This window comes from Ambystoma mexicanum, chromosome 12, assembly GCF_040938575.1.
Source record: "Ambystoma mexicanum isolate Mex_15411 chromosome 12, UKY_AmexF1_1, whole genome shotgun sequence".
Lineage (NCBI taxonomy): Eukaryota > Metazoa > Chordata > Amphibia > Caudata > Ambystomatidae > Ambystoma > Ambystoma mexicanum.
The window spans coordinates 1,099,403,165-1,099,416,405 of NC_090936.1; the positions used below are offsets into that span (position 1 = coordinate 1,099,403,165).

Consider the following 13,241-nt stretch of genomic DNA (forward strand, 5'->3'; position numbering starts at 1 on the left):
GACAGTGGGCAGGGAGAATGACAGAGTTGGAGGGGGCAGACGAGCAGAGCCGGACAGCACAACCACACAGGATAGGATTACCACAGTACCGGACAGAGCGGGCCTAGGGTACTAGGAAGGAGGAAGTAGATATGGCTTGTGTGACATCGATATTACCATGAAGCCCAATATGGATACAACCACTAGGAAACTGAGCTTCCTCAGATGACTTTTGCAGTAATATGGGCTCAGAGTCAGACAATGAAGGAATAAACAGTGGGGACGAGGGAGGTGAGCGATACAGGCCTCAATCTACAGGCACAGGTGCGGACAAATGGGTGACATGGGAAAGAGGGACCGGTTCAGGCAGAGCAGGAGGTGGCAAGGATGAGCGAACACCACAGTCGGTGGACGAGTTATGCAACATCGAAGACCTAGAACCATACGCAGAGAGACTTAGAGACTTCCCAGGACGAAGAAAGGGAAGACAGCTATAGTATGTTCCAGAGAAAGGATCATGGGGGAATCTGATGACTGTGTTTGAATACCCATAACAGAACCAATAGATGTGAACATTGACATTAGAAACGCTGACAGCCAGATCAGACTGACTAGGAGTGCGAATGGGGAGGTAGGGTTCACACAAATGCCCCTGCTGGAAAAGGGGAAAAGGGAGGGGGACGACCTCAATATATACCATGGAAGCACATTTACAAAGAAAAAAGGAGATGTAGGTTACTATTGTTGTCCGCGGGTGCTGGGAAATGGATATATGAGATGGAAAAGATGACAGCAGGTCAGAGGTTTGCAGTGGGGGACATAAAAGGACTGTTAGTGTCAATACTCAGGTAAGCGGCTGATGACATATGTAAAAGGGCAGGGTTTCGCAGAGTGACCACCCAGAACACAATGCATGATGGTTCGCCATTTGCAAATTGCAGAGCTGCCGTATGGAAATCTTTGAGGACCCAATACCCTGACACGTCATACATTGGTGCAATTATGTCTCGCAAAATGGTGATAGGGGAAGACCTCTTACAATACATTCAGGGTTCCAAGAGCTTTGGTGCCCTGAAACATGTGAACCGTGGGACATAACAGTAGCAGTATTTTACCACATATTATGCCAGGGACTGCCAGAAACTGTTCAGAAGCAGCTAAGGAAGTTGGTAGGCATGGAAGCAAAATCTTGGCCAGAAATACAACTTCCGATCGGTCATCATTGTAGGATATTGCAAGAGAAAATAAAGAAGAAAGTGGAGGAAAGCAAGCTAGAGGAAGCAAAACTAGTGCAGAAAAAATGATCAAAGTACGCCATGGAAGGGGCGGTACTGAGAAGCGCGAGCGCACAGCTGACGCAGCAGCAGTACACATTGCCGCCCACGGGGGGGATTCATGGTGCGGGGGAACATTCAGAAAGGGTTCTGAGGAAGAGAGGGGCCATGAAGAGGACGCAGGTATGTGCCACAGATACATCACAACCAAGGGGGTTTCCCAGGAGGGTTTCGAGGATATGGGCCACAGGTTTAGCAGGGCCCCAGGAATTATGCAGGGAGTTTCCAATAGCAAGGGAGATAGCCACTGCAGTGCTGGTTGTGCGGGCAGATGGGGCACATTTTCGAGAGCGTGTAGAAACAGGGGGATGCTGCAGAATTGGGGAGCGCAGTACCAGCAAGCATATCAGGTGGACCAAGATGACTATTATACACAGGACCAACCACAGCAACGGCAAGGACGGACACAGAGTACACACCCGCAGGCACACCAGCCCATGACACAGATACCACAGATGCAAGCATCCATACCACAGTATTTGCAATCACCACAGATTTGAGGCAGCACGCAGCTGGTGCCACAGGTACAGAACAGCATACAGCCAAACGACGGCACAGTATTGCGCATAGACTCCATGGATACGATCCGGTTAGAAACCAGGGAGGGGTCACCATGGTGGGGAACAATCCATTTTCTGGGAATGGGATGTCCTTATACCCTCAATAGGAAAGGCCACAGACAGACTTGATGTGTCACATCCTGTCGATTACACCCAACCCTGCGGAGGAACCTCGCATAGTGAGGCGATAGGTGACAAAATGTTTCTTTTCTTGTAGACACATGGGTGGCTAGGTCCTGCATTTGAGAGGGAACATTTGGGATGTCAGGCGATGCCATGAATACCCAAGGATTATCTGAAGCTCAGGAAGTGGTTCCTTTTACAGACAACATCTCTCTTTCTATTGGAGAACATGATTTATCTCTACCTTTACTTTGCTCTTGACATACACCTGTAAATATACGGGACGAGACATTATGAGCAGACTAAACATGACAATTTCATTCAAAGACACGGAGCTAGTGTGCTCTACACCAGGGGTACATTTTCTCAATGTAAGAGTGATCATTGAAGCCTATTGTGGATGGAAGGAACAGAGGGGGGTGCCAGTAGACGAGGAGCTGTTCCAGCATGGGACTGAAATTGCAATTGCATGGCTCCCAGAGATTCAAGGGAAGATGTGGCGAGTCCCAAATGAGTATTTGTTCAGATCAGAGATACCAATGGATGAGGCAGAAGGGACAATAATAGCAATTGGAATTGAGGCAGTGATTGTGAGGGACGAGTGGATGGCAATACATGGGATGGACACAGGACAATCATAGCAAGCAGTGTTCACGGTAGCAGAAAGGTACAGGCTAACCACAGTGACAATGAACTGTTCAAAGACGAACAATCAGAGCACAAAATGGTGTTCGAAATGAGTGTGACTTATTGGTTGAAAATACACTACCAAGAGGTACCACAGAGGATGGCAATGGCGCTAGAAGCACCACCATCCTTCTGCAAGGAGGATTTGGCCAAGGTGCCCAGCATCCTATGGACCACAAGTCCCTATGATGTGGGGCTTCTAAAGGGGTGGGGGGAGTAAAGATAAAGCTGAAACCAGGAGCAATTGTACCTACAGTGAAACAGTACCCACTATCAAAGGAGGCAGACAAGGCCATTTATGAGACGTTTGCAGCACTAGTGGAGCAAGGAATTCTAGTACCATCAGAGTTCCAAGGCAAAAACAGCTGTGTGCCCAGTTAAGAAAGCAAAAGGGGTGTCATGGCGCCCTTTTAATCACATTGTAGATGCAGAGTATCCTCTGGTTCCAAATCCAGCCACAATTTCGTGCAGCATTGCGGCAGAAGCTGCCTGTTTCACGGTCATAGATTTGAAGAATGAATTCTTCTCTGTATAAGTACACCCACACTCACAAGCCGTGACTTCCTTTATGTATAGAAACCAGAAATGGAAAAATACAAGACTTCCCCAAGGGTACTGTGAGTCACCCTCTATATACAATAGGTTCCTCCAGATGGACCTAGGCAATGTACAGATGGAGAGCATGGTTCTACAGTATGTAGACAACATTTTGATCTGCAGCATGACAAAGGATCAATGTTGAAATGACTCGGTACACACGCTGACAGTGTTAGCTGACAAGGGATACAAGGGGGACAAGGAAAAACTCCAGTACTGTCAGAAGGAAGTGCTATCCATTGGCCAGACAATCTCCCAAAATGGCCTACAGGTGATGCCAGAAAGGGTGTAGACAATATGCAAGACATCAAAACCCATGACAGTGAGAGAGATGCAGCAATTTTTGGGGTTGTGCAATTACTGCAGGGCATGGGTCTGACTACAGCACTTAAACCAGGCCTCTTCTAGGCTAGGGATTCTGAAGGAAGCACAGAAGGGACGCAAGACAATAGCATGGACAACAGAGATGACTGAGGCATCTGATGAGCTGAAAGAAGCAATATGCACAGCTCAAGTGTTAGGGATCCCAGACTATAAAAATGAATTATTTTTGTTTCACACACTGATGGGGTGATAATGAAAGCAGTACTGATGCAGAAGACAAGTTTGGGGCACAAGTCCATAGCCTACTACAGTGGGAAGCTTGACCCAGTAATGAGAGGATCCTTGCGAACAAGCTTTGGCTGATGCCGCATTTGCAGCGGATAAATCAGCAGGTACTACCAAGGGGTGCAGCACCACTCTTTATGTGTAGCATGTCCTCTTTGCGATACTGGAGAAACCAAAGAGCACACTGACAACACAAAGAGCATCAGGATACAAGGTATTACTATCAAACCCATCACTCAAGGTGGTGAGGTGCAGAGTTGTTAACCCAGCAATCTTTCTCTCAGACGTCTTACAGGAAGGTGACTATGCACATGACTGCGCAGAAAACATACAGGAATTCAGTGACACCTGCAAAGTACAGGAGCACACACTCGAGGGGGGAGACGTGCTGTACATTGGTGGTTCTTCGACAATTTACCAGAAGGATGGGGTCAGGCATTCAGGAACTGCAGTGGTGAGGTTGAGGGAAGATGGAACAAGTGAGGTAGTGGTCAGTGCATGATTGCCATCACATTAGTCAGCACAAGCACCCTTATATTAGCATTGGAACACACCAGGGGAAAGGAGGTGACACTGTACTCAGACTCCGCCTACATAACGTCACCAGAACACTCAGGACTGTCATGATGGTTGAGAAGGGGCTTCAGGAGGGCAGACGGGTCACCAGGACAGCATGCACTTTTATTGGGCAGATTAATTGAAGTTATACAGTATCCCGCGCAGCTACCCATAGTGAAATGCCAGGCACACACACAAGGAAAGGGGGAAACGAAGCAGCAGACCCAGAAGCAACATGCGCATCATATTTTGGAGAACTCCTAGAAATGGAGGCATCATCCCATGCCTAAGACTATGCAAAGCCAATGGTACTAAAGGAGCAGTACAAAGTATTACCAGAAACACAAATAATGGAGTTGCAGGGAACTGCACCCAGGGAGGGGGAAGACTTGTGGACTACGAGGGATGTACAGTTTCTCCAACAGAAGCTATATGGTGACAGAATAACATAGGAAACGTGGTCATGCCACTAGCATTATTGCACACTGCACTGACAAAGTTACACTATCCAACGCACAAAGGAAAGGAGGTCATTGCCGCCCCTATTGGAGAAACATGGTTCTGTCCTAATTGGGCGGAACACGTGGCTGAATTTGTAAGGAACTGCTTGACATGCAAGCAGTTTACTGCAGGGCATACATTAAGAGTTGTGAGAGGAGCCATACCTCGCCCAGCAGGCCCATTCCAGCATCTCCACATCGACTATGTCGACATGATCCAAGTCTGCCAAGGATACCGCCACCGCACAGGTTGTGTGCCTATTCTCTCAGTGGATTGAGGCAGGTCCCTGTTGCCATCCTGATGCCCTCAGGGCAGCAAGGTTCTCGGTGCGGGAAATATTCCTGCGATGGGGCGTGTGTGAGGTCCTGCACCAATGAGATGTTCAAGCACATTACCGCGTTGCTGGGCATTCAACATACATTCTCCTGTGCTTATCACCCGCAAGCAGATGGGATGTGTGAAAACCTAAATGGTCTCTTGAAGGAGAGCATAGCCAAAACAAAGAAGAGTACAAAGAAAAAGGACTCCATTGCTTACCCCTTGGACTCTTTGCATTGTGCAATAAGCGTGGGTCAGATCAACATTTAACACCACATGAGGTAGTCACAGGATGGCGCCTGCGACTTCCCCTGGCTCCTCCCACTAGAGCACTGAAGGATGCTGAGACTAGTGCAGCTGTGTTAGGCCAGGAAATATACAATTACATTACTTCCTTGATTGCTAGTGCCCCTTTTTTCTCTCACCAGATACAACACTGGGGAGGCCCAGAAGACAGCGGAGAAAGCAACAGTGACAATGAACTAAAGGACTCTTGGACAGAAAGGCTTGTCATTGTTGGTGACCCTGTACTGTTGAGAAACATTGTAAGAAGGTGGGACACGCCCAGATTCACAGGTCCCCACATTGTCGAGGTAGAAGCAAACAGCGCTGTCTGACAGGCAGGGAAGACAGTCTGGAATCATCTCTCGGACGTCAAGCCCTACAAAGCGGAGACCTCACCTGGCAATGAGATCGACAGGGTCCACGATCCTCAGCAAGGAGAACAACAAGATAATTCTGAACTTACACTGCCGAATGGAGGACACCTAATGGTTACTCGCTGAAGGGCAGCAGAGTTAGGGCAAGGACTTCCTAAACATCCAGAGAGGGGGGTACACTGTCTGTTCTTTTATTCTCTACACACATTCTTCGAGAAAGCCAACTGTGATATTTGATGACTGTTTATGTTACCCACTGATTTCCACCCTGATACCTTTTCAAATCAATTTGCCCACAATGTTAGAAGACTCAGTCGATTTAGGGCCCGTTCGTCTAGAGTATACTATCTTGCTTTTGTAGCATATTTGGGCCAAGCCTACCCACAACTTGGACAGGGAAACCCGTCTGTTCTTACCATACTGAGGGACTCTGGAGTTAGAGATCTGTGGGAGCAGTTATTTATCTTCGCCATTAATGATTATACGGTTTACAGGGCGTAAAGATTAATTTGACACTAACACAGTAACGCTCACTTTTGCGCATTTCAGGCGGGCAACTGGGAATCATCCAAAAAGACAGAGAATAAAAGACCTACTAAACCAATTGTTCGTTTTTAGGCAGTACTAAATGTTCTACTGATAGAAAATCTCAAATTATAATTAAAAGAAATCTTACCTGTTGTTCTCTAATTCTTCACATTCAATCTTCTTTTTCTTTATATATAGCTGTAATTAAAGAGTTTAATTATTTTATATGTATTGGTCTAATAAATTTGATAATTCAACCACTTATTATTATTAATTTAATGTTTCTTTTTAATGAAGTATATTCTAGTTTGTGTTTAATAATGCATGTAATTGCTATTTCGATGTTTGTCCAATAGATGGCATTTCGTATTGATTTTTTCTATTGCGAATATACTAATCCCATTACGTTTTGTGTTTCTGGTTTACCGCTGCCATCTTGTTTAATAGAAGCTCTGTTCGGCTGGAGGAAGTGCCCGGTCCTTCATTTCCCTGTGGATTTTTGGGATTTCTTATTTCTGGGGGATTTTGAACGCATTGCTTCGATGGATTTTTTTGCCCATGGTTTTTGAAGTCTTCTTTGCGTGGTGCAATTGTCTAGTCCTACATTTCGCCGTGGATTTTTGGGATTTGTTTCCCTTTTTTGCATGTATTTGCATTCTGGTTTTTTGATGGATTTTTTCTTTTTCGATGGATTTGGAAGTCCTATTCGCGTTCTTAAAGTGTCCTGTTCTTCAGCTTAAGTGGATTGTTTTTCTTTCTCTTTTCGTTTAATTTGGATTCCGGTTCTTGGATGGATTTTACTTTTCTGGTGGATTTGGAAGTACTGTTCGCGTTCTTCAAGTGTCCTGTTCTTCATTTTCCTGTTGTTTCTCGGTTTTTGGATTCTGGTTCCTTGGATGGATTTTTATTTTTTGAAGGATTTTATTTTTGGCCGGATTGTCTTCATATTGCTTTGCATGGAATTGGCATCTACATTTGTTCTGGATTTTTATTACATTTTCCTTAGATTTTTTTGACATTTCTATGGACGCCTTGCTCTCTAAGTACATATTTACTCTCATTTTTTTTAATGAACATTTTAACCAATACTAACTTGTTTTTATATGTAATTTGCATGCTTTTTGTCTGCTTTTTTAGCATTATGGTTCTTGATATGCACTTTAAAAGACTACAATGTTTATGTTGAATGTGATGCCTGTTATATAGTCACTTAAGGTTACTGTTCCAAATGTTTCTGCTCTTTCTCTTAATTCTTTAATGTTTTGCACACTTTTTGATGTTCGTTTATTCAGATTATTGCCACTTATTTTCTGAATTATGCTGTTTTCCTGCATTCATTGCTCATTCTGTATTGCTGTTATAAATTTCCAAAGGCTTGGTTTGCTATTTCCTATTGCCACATTTAGCCCATGGTGCCAGCCCTCTAGTTTGATATTAGTTTTTGGTGTTTCCTCTTAAATGGCTATATAGCAATTCCAGTAATCTATTGACACTTTTGTGTGTTTTCTCCCAAATCTAGTTTGTGTCCCTATCCATGTTGCCTCAAAGTAGTTTGAGAAACTTTCCAGTTGGGTTACATGGCGTTGATAATAGCTTTCACTCACTGTTGACATGTATGCAATTATTAATTCTGCTTTGGAACAAACGTTAGTGCACATAGTTTTTTAATATAGAATTGAAATTCAATCATGATTATAATGAAAGTAACATCCTTGTATTTCTGTATTGTTAAAAACGATTTCATGGCCTAATAGCAGATATCTAAAAATCCATGTTAGATTTTTTTGAATTTTTGCATGCCTCTGGCATTCTTTCCTTTATTTTTCAAAAATCTCATGGTAGCTTTTCTCTGTTCTGTTAGACATTAGGATGTATAAAAGAGGAAAAAACTATTTTCCTATTTCTGCATGAATACTGTATAATTGAGCAAATGGGTTTGGACAACATTTAAAGGTTCCATCCAACATCCCCTGTTCGCGTTTCATAAACCTTTGTAGATTGTATTCACTAGCAAAGATCAGATATTAGTTGTCCATGTTTTCACTTTCGTGGTAAAAAACACCTTTCTCCTTGTAGTGTGATTTTCAGATTTTCTGGTATTTTCAAATCATTCGTGCTTTTTGGGATTGTTGGCATATTCATTTTATGAATTTCTCAGATAAATTACCTGCTGTTTTAATAACTTTGAAATTGGCATTTTTGCAGCTAAGTGCGGTAGTAGTTCGCCCAATATTAGTCTAACTATTTGGCCACTTGTTCCAGCATCGTCTGTTGCCTTTCTTTTGAGTTCAGTTATTTTTTTCTTAATTTCTATTTTTGAAATATTAGGTTCGTGGTTGTGCATTCTTATGTATTCGATATTGTCATTTACTGTGCACACTCTTCCTCTGCAATCTAACTTTCGATACTCCACACATTTCCACCAACTTTTTTCTATACTTCTAAATGGTATATAACCAGATTGACACAGTTGCTTTTTTCCCTTGTGTGAAATCATGCAATTTGCCTTCTCCATATCTTTTAATCCTATATTAATAAAACACAAATGTTAACCATTGATTAATTAATGTCCGTATTTTCCTTACGTATTATAAGTAGTTGTTTTTACATTAGGTATTTACGTTCGTCTTTCTTACCTGAAGCACGTTAATTTATTCACTAATCAACTTTTTTTTTCCCACTCTGCTTTCGTTATAATAGCGTACTCGTAACTTGCCTCCTCACAATCACTATGTAGACGGTTTAACAGACTTTTCTCTCAAATGATTCTTCTACTCTTCCTGCAACTTGGGTCTTGTGCTATTTACTATCCAATCAGCTTTCTTGTATTTTCTCGTGAATTGCTCGTAAATGCAATGTATCTTCGATCTCCTTCATATTAATATTAAAAACTCTAATTTCTAACATCTCCTGCATTTTTATAACTCAATATATGAATAAATCTTAATATTTAGAACATCTTGATACCATTGAAAAATTAGTATGTGCGAACAATAAATCTACAGTCTTTTCCATCGCAAACTATTCAGCCTCAGTAAAACAACCCCAATCCGGCAACTGATATCTTCAAGTTGCACAAGGATCCAGCAGCACAGGTAAAGAGGGGTGAAATAATAAAAAATGTGCTTATTTTGTCATGTCTCTTATTTCCATGTGGAGTATTTGTATTCATATTCTGGCAAATATCGCTAGAGTCAAGGGAAACGGCTGAATCGTCTTTTAACATCACCCCGACCACAGGAGGTGGAATTACCATGTCAGGTGGACAGGGGAGCACTGAAATCACGGTAAGGAGAGGTAAGTGCAGTGCTGACACACACATGAGGGGGGGTGGATCTCTATCTCACCGACACTGCTCAAGTGTCTAATAACATGTGGTACAAGCACATGACCAATGTAGGTAAGGAAACCCCCGGGGAGAGCTGGTATGCCTGCTCATGAATCCCCTACACCATGAGTGCCTCCAGAACGTTTATAGCAACTGAAATACCAGCTGCAAGAGCCCAATGCCCGATGTACCTGTCCATGGTAACAACTCAAGGAAGATTTCAAGGGAAGACAGCAACATTGAGATGGATGTCTCGAGCGACATTCCCATATGAAGACAGTTACATGAAGACACAACATGATGAACAATTATTGGCAGTTAGATTAAGCTATACAGTACATAACTGACGGGCCTCAGAAAGGCGACACAAAAACAATAACATTGAAGGAGAAGTCCTGCCCGAAGAGTGGTGGGGGGAGGAAATAGGTGTTAGGAAAGTCCACACATGCACGTGCATAGCCAAGTATGCACGGAAGAAGGATGGAAAGACGTAGTGGTAGGAAGCAGAGCACACACCCTAGTACAATCACCATTGAATACAGTGCAAGGAGAAAATGACAAGTGCCTGAAGGAAGGGGGTGCGAGTGCAAAGCTGATCACTTGGGTAGACAATAAAACTGAACCAATGCCTATAATAACCCTGAAGAAGCAGCATTGTGCTACAAGACAGAAGGAGAAGTGAAGGTTGGAGAGAACACAGAATGTAGATACACAGAAAAGCACCCAGCAATGAAGATAGGCACCACAGTACTGATGGACCACTACTGGGCTTCTGGATCCAAGGTATACGAGAAGCTACCACCCAACTGGGGAGGACTTTGCTCGTTGGTACACATCAATATGCCATCAATGGTAGTGCCCTACAAGGACATAACATTTGATGACTTCCTAAAGGTGGACACTAACTCAAGAAAGAAGAGATCTGTGGAAGCAAAAGTAAGGGGAAGCGAGAAAAGGTCTTAGGGTGTAAATAGAGTGAAAAGAAGCAACTATTTCTCAGATGCATTTGAAACAGCTCTAGTTGATGTACCACCAGATCATAGGTTATTTAGAAGAACACAAATATTTTTCGCATCAATTGTTCCAGCAGTACAGATGTATATAGACGCGAAATGGCTGCAAATTAGCAGGTGGGAGCTGATGATGACAAAACACTCTACAGATATATTCTGGATATGATATGATGTGGCATTTATAACGCGCCTGTACACAAGTGTTTCTAGGTGAGACAAGACAAGAAGGGGGAAACAAAGGGAGGACAAAATAACCATCTTACTAGGCCTTGTGTCATTCAGATCGTGCAAGTGAAGGGAAGAGGGAAGGGGAGAAGTGCCGGGGGGGCAAAGAGGGAAGTGCAGTTAACTCACAAGTGCAGCGAGCGGGTGGCTCATAAGTGCAGAGGGAAGGGACTGTAGGGTTGCAGATACAGACCTTTAAGTGCTGGGGAGCCCGGAGGCAGTGCAAGGGCAATTGGACATGCAGGAGCCTCGGCTCGAGTTCAGAAGGTGACCAGTGCGCGCAGCAGTCAGGTGCATCAGCAGGGGAGAGGAAGAGAGAAAGTGGAAGCGAATAGGAAGGTCTTGAGTTGCTCCCGGAACCGGAGGTGGTTCAGCTCAAGTTTCAGAGAGACAGGGAGGCTGTTCCAGAGGGAAGCCCCAGCTGATGGGATAGGTCTGCCCCCAACTCTCTGCTTGGAGAAGCGCCTGACCCTCAGAGAGTTGGAGGTGGATGAGCAGAGAGCTCGAGATGGAAGATCCATCTCATTATTCCCAGATACCTGAACAGACTGTCCTCATTTGGGGTCCGCATCGAGACCAGCTCATCGCTAGTGAAATAAGGTGATCGCCTGAGGCAGCAAGTAAGTCTTAAGCTTCTTTATTCTGTTACCAGATAGTCAGGTTACATCAAGACATCGGGTCCTAGGATCAGGAGCAAAGATATTCAGGGGAGCCCACTGGCTCCCACCACCCAGGCTACATATCTCCAACTGCCTGGAGTGGAACTCCCACACAAACACAAACATTCCATGCACTCACAGAACATTCTCTCATGACATCACACCATCCAGGAAGGGAGACAAGATATAACAGCATGAATGACATTTTCATGCAGGCGTGAAACCAATGGATTCCTATGAAATGTGCTTAAAACCAAGCAGATTTCGTAGGTCGCCATTAGTTAATGCCATCTGCAAAGCTTACTTTACAGGCAGTGTTTACTTTGCCACACAATGGAGAGGAAATCGAAAGAGTTTCACCTCCGATGTGTGAATGCTTCAAATTATATGCAGAGGACCCCACAGCATGTCAAGTGCTACCGTTGGTGCTCGCCCGCATGCAGATAATCAATAGAAAATAAGGCTGGCAGTGTCATAACCTAAGCACTTAATTTCAGGCCAACAGCGTTGAACATCGAGCAAAATATGTTACTCTTCTAAGAGCCACTTTTGGCATGTCATGGCATGGGCAGGGCGGGCATGGCAGAGTCGGGGTCAGGGCCGGCACTGCAGGGGCATGCAAGGGCATTGCTGGAGGTAAGGGCTGCAGCCAGGGTCGGAAATGGGCAGAAACAAGAGAGCGCTTTCCTGAGGCCAGGCCCAGGAGACGGAACGCAGAATCAGCCAAAGCATCAGATGCTGTTTAAAAGCTGTCCAAATTGGTATTTATGTCTTGCAATATGCAGACATATTTGTGCTGGGGAGAGTATTGTGACAAATGGAAAGAGCAGAGTCCAACTTCCATTACTCGCTCAATAGCGTTTCTTGCTGCATCGGTATCAGCGGGCATTCTTATATTGCCATAAGGGTCCTTACTTTTATGCACATTGCGGATTGTGTTCTATCAAGAGATGGGTGTTGTGTGGCCTGGCCTGGGGACAAGCCCATAGGCCCTGGCCCAGTTGCAGAGGGTAGCGACCTTTAGTTCATGTCCAGCGCCTTACTTTTTTTGATTGATTGATATTTTATTTCTATCGCGCTTGTGCACAAGTGTTTTAGAGCGCGACAAGGCAAGGGAGGGGAACAAGGGAGAACAAAACAGCGATCTTACTAGGCCCAGTGACATTGAGAACGCGCAAGTGCATGGGAGAGGGGGGAGGGGAAAAGTGCATGGAAGGGGGGAGAAGTGGAAAGTGCGAAGCAGAGGAGAAACAGATAAATAACAATAAATAAATAATAAAGGCAACAAACAGTGGTAATGCAGCCAGCAATATGCAAGTGCTAGGTTTAAGGCAGCAGACAGGGTAGGTCTAATAAGTGCAGGAAGAAAAAGGGGGGGCTATAGGGGTACAGATACAGACCCCAGTGCAAGGGGTGGCCCGGAGGCAGTGCGGGAGGGTGGCAGGGTGAGCAGGTACCTGGGCCCGAAGGACAGAGGGTGGCCAGGTGCACAGTGCCAAGAGCGAACAGATCAGCAGGGGAGAGGGGGAGCGAAGGCAGAAGAAAAGAGGAAGGTCTTGTGGT

At 44.5% G+C, this 13,241-nt stretch overlaps 1 protein-coding gene across 4 annotated transcripts in view; it reads right to left on the minus strand.

Annotated features, from left to right (window-relative positions):
* The window catches only part of IL15RA (interleukin 15 receptor subunit alpha), a 573,938-nt gene that overhangs the window by 123,171 nt on the left and 437,526 nt on the right, over positions 1 to 13,241 (minus strand). The window lies entirely within an intron of this gene.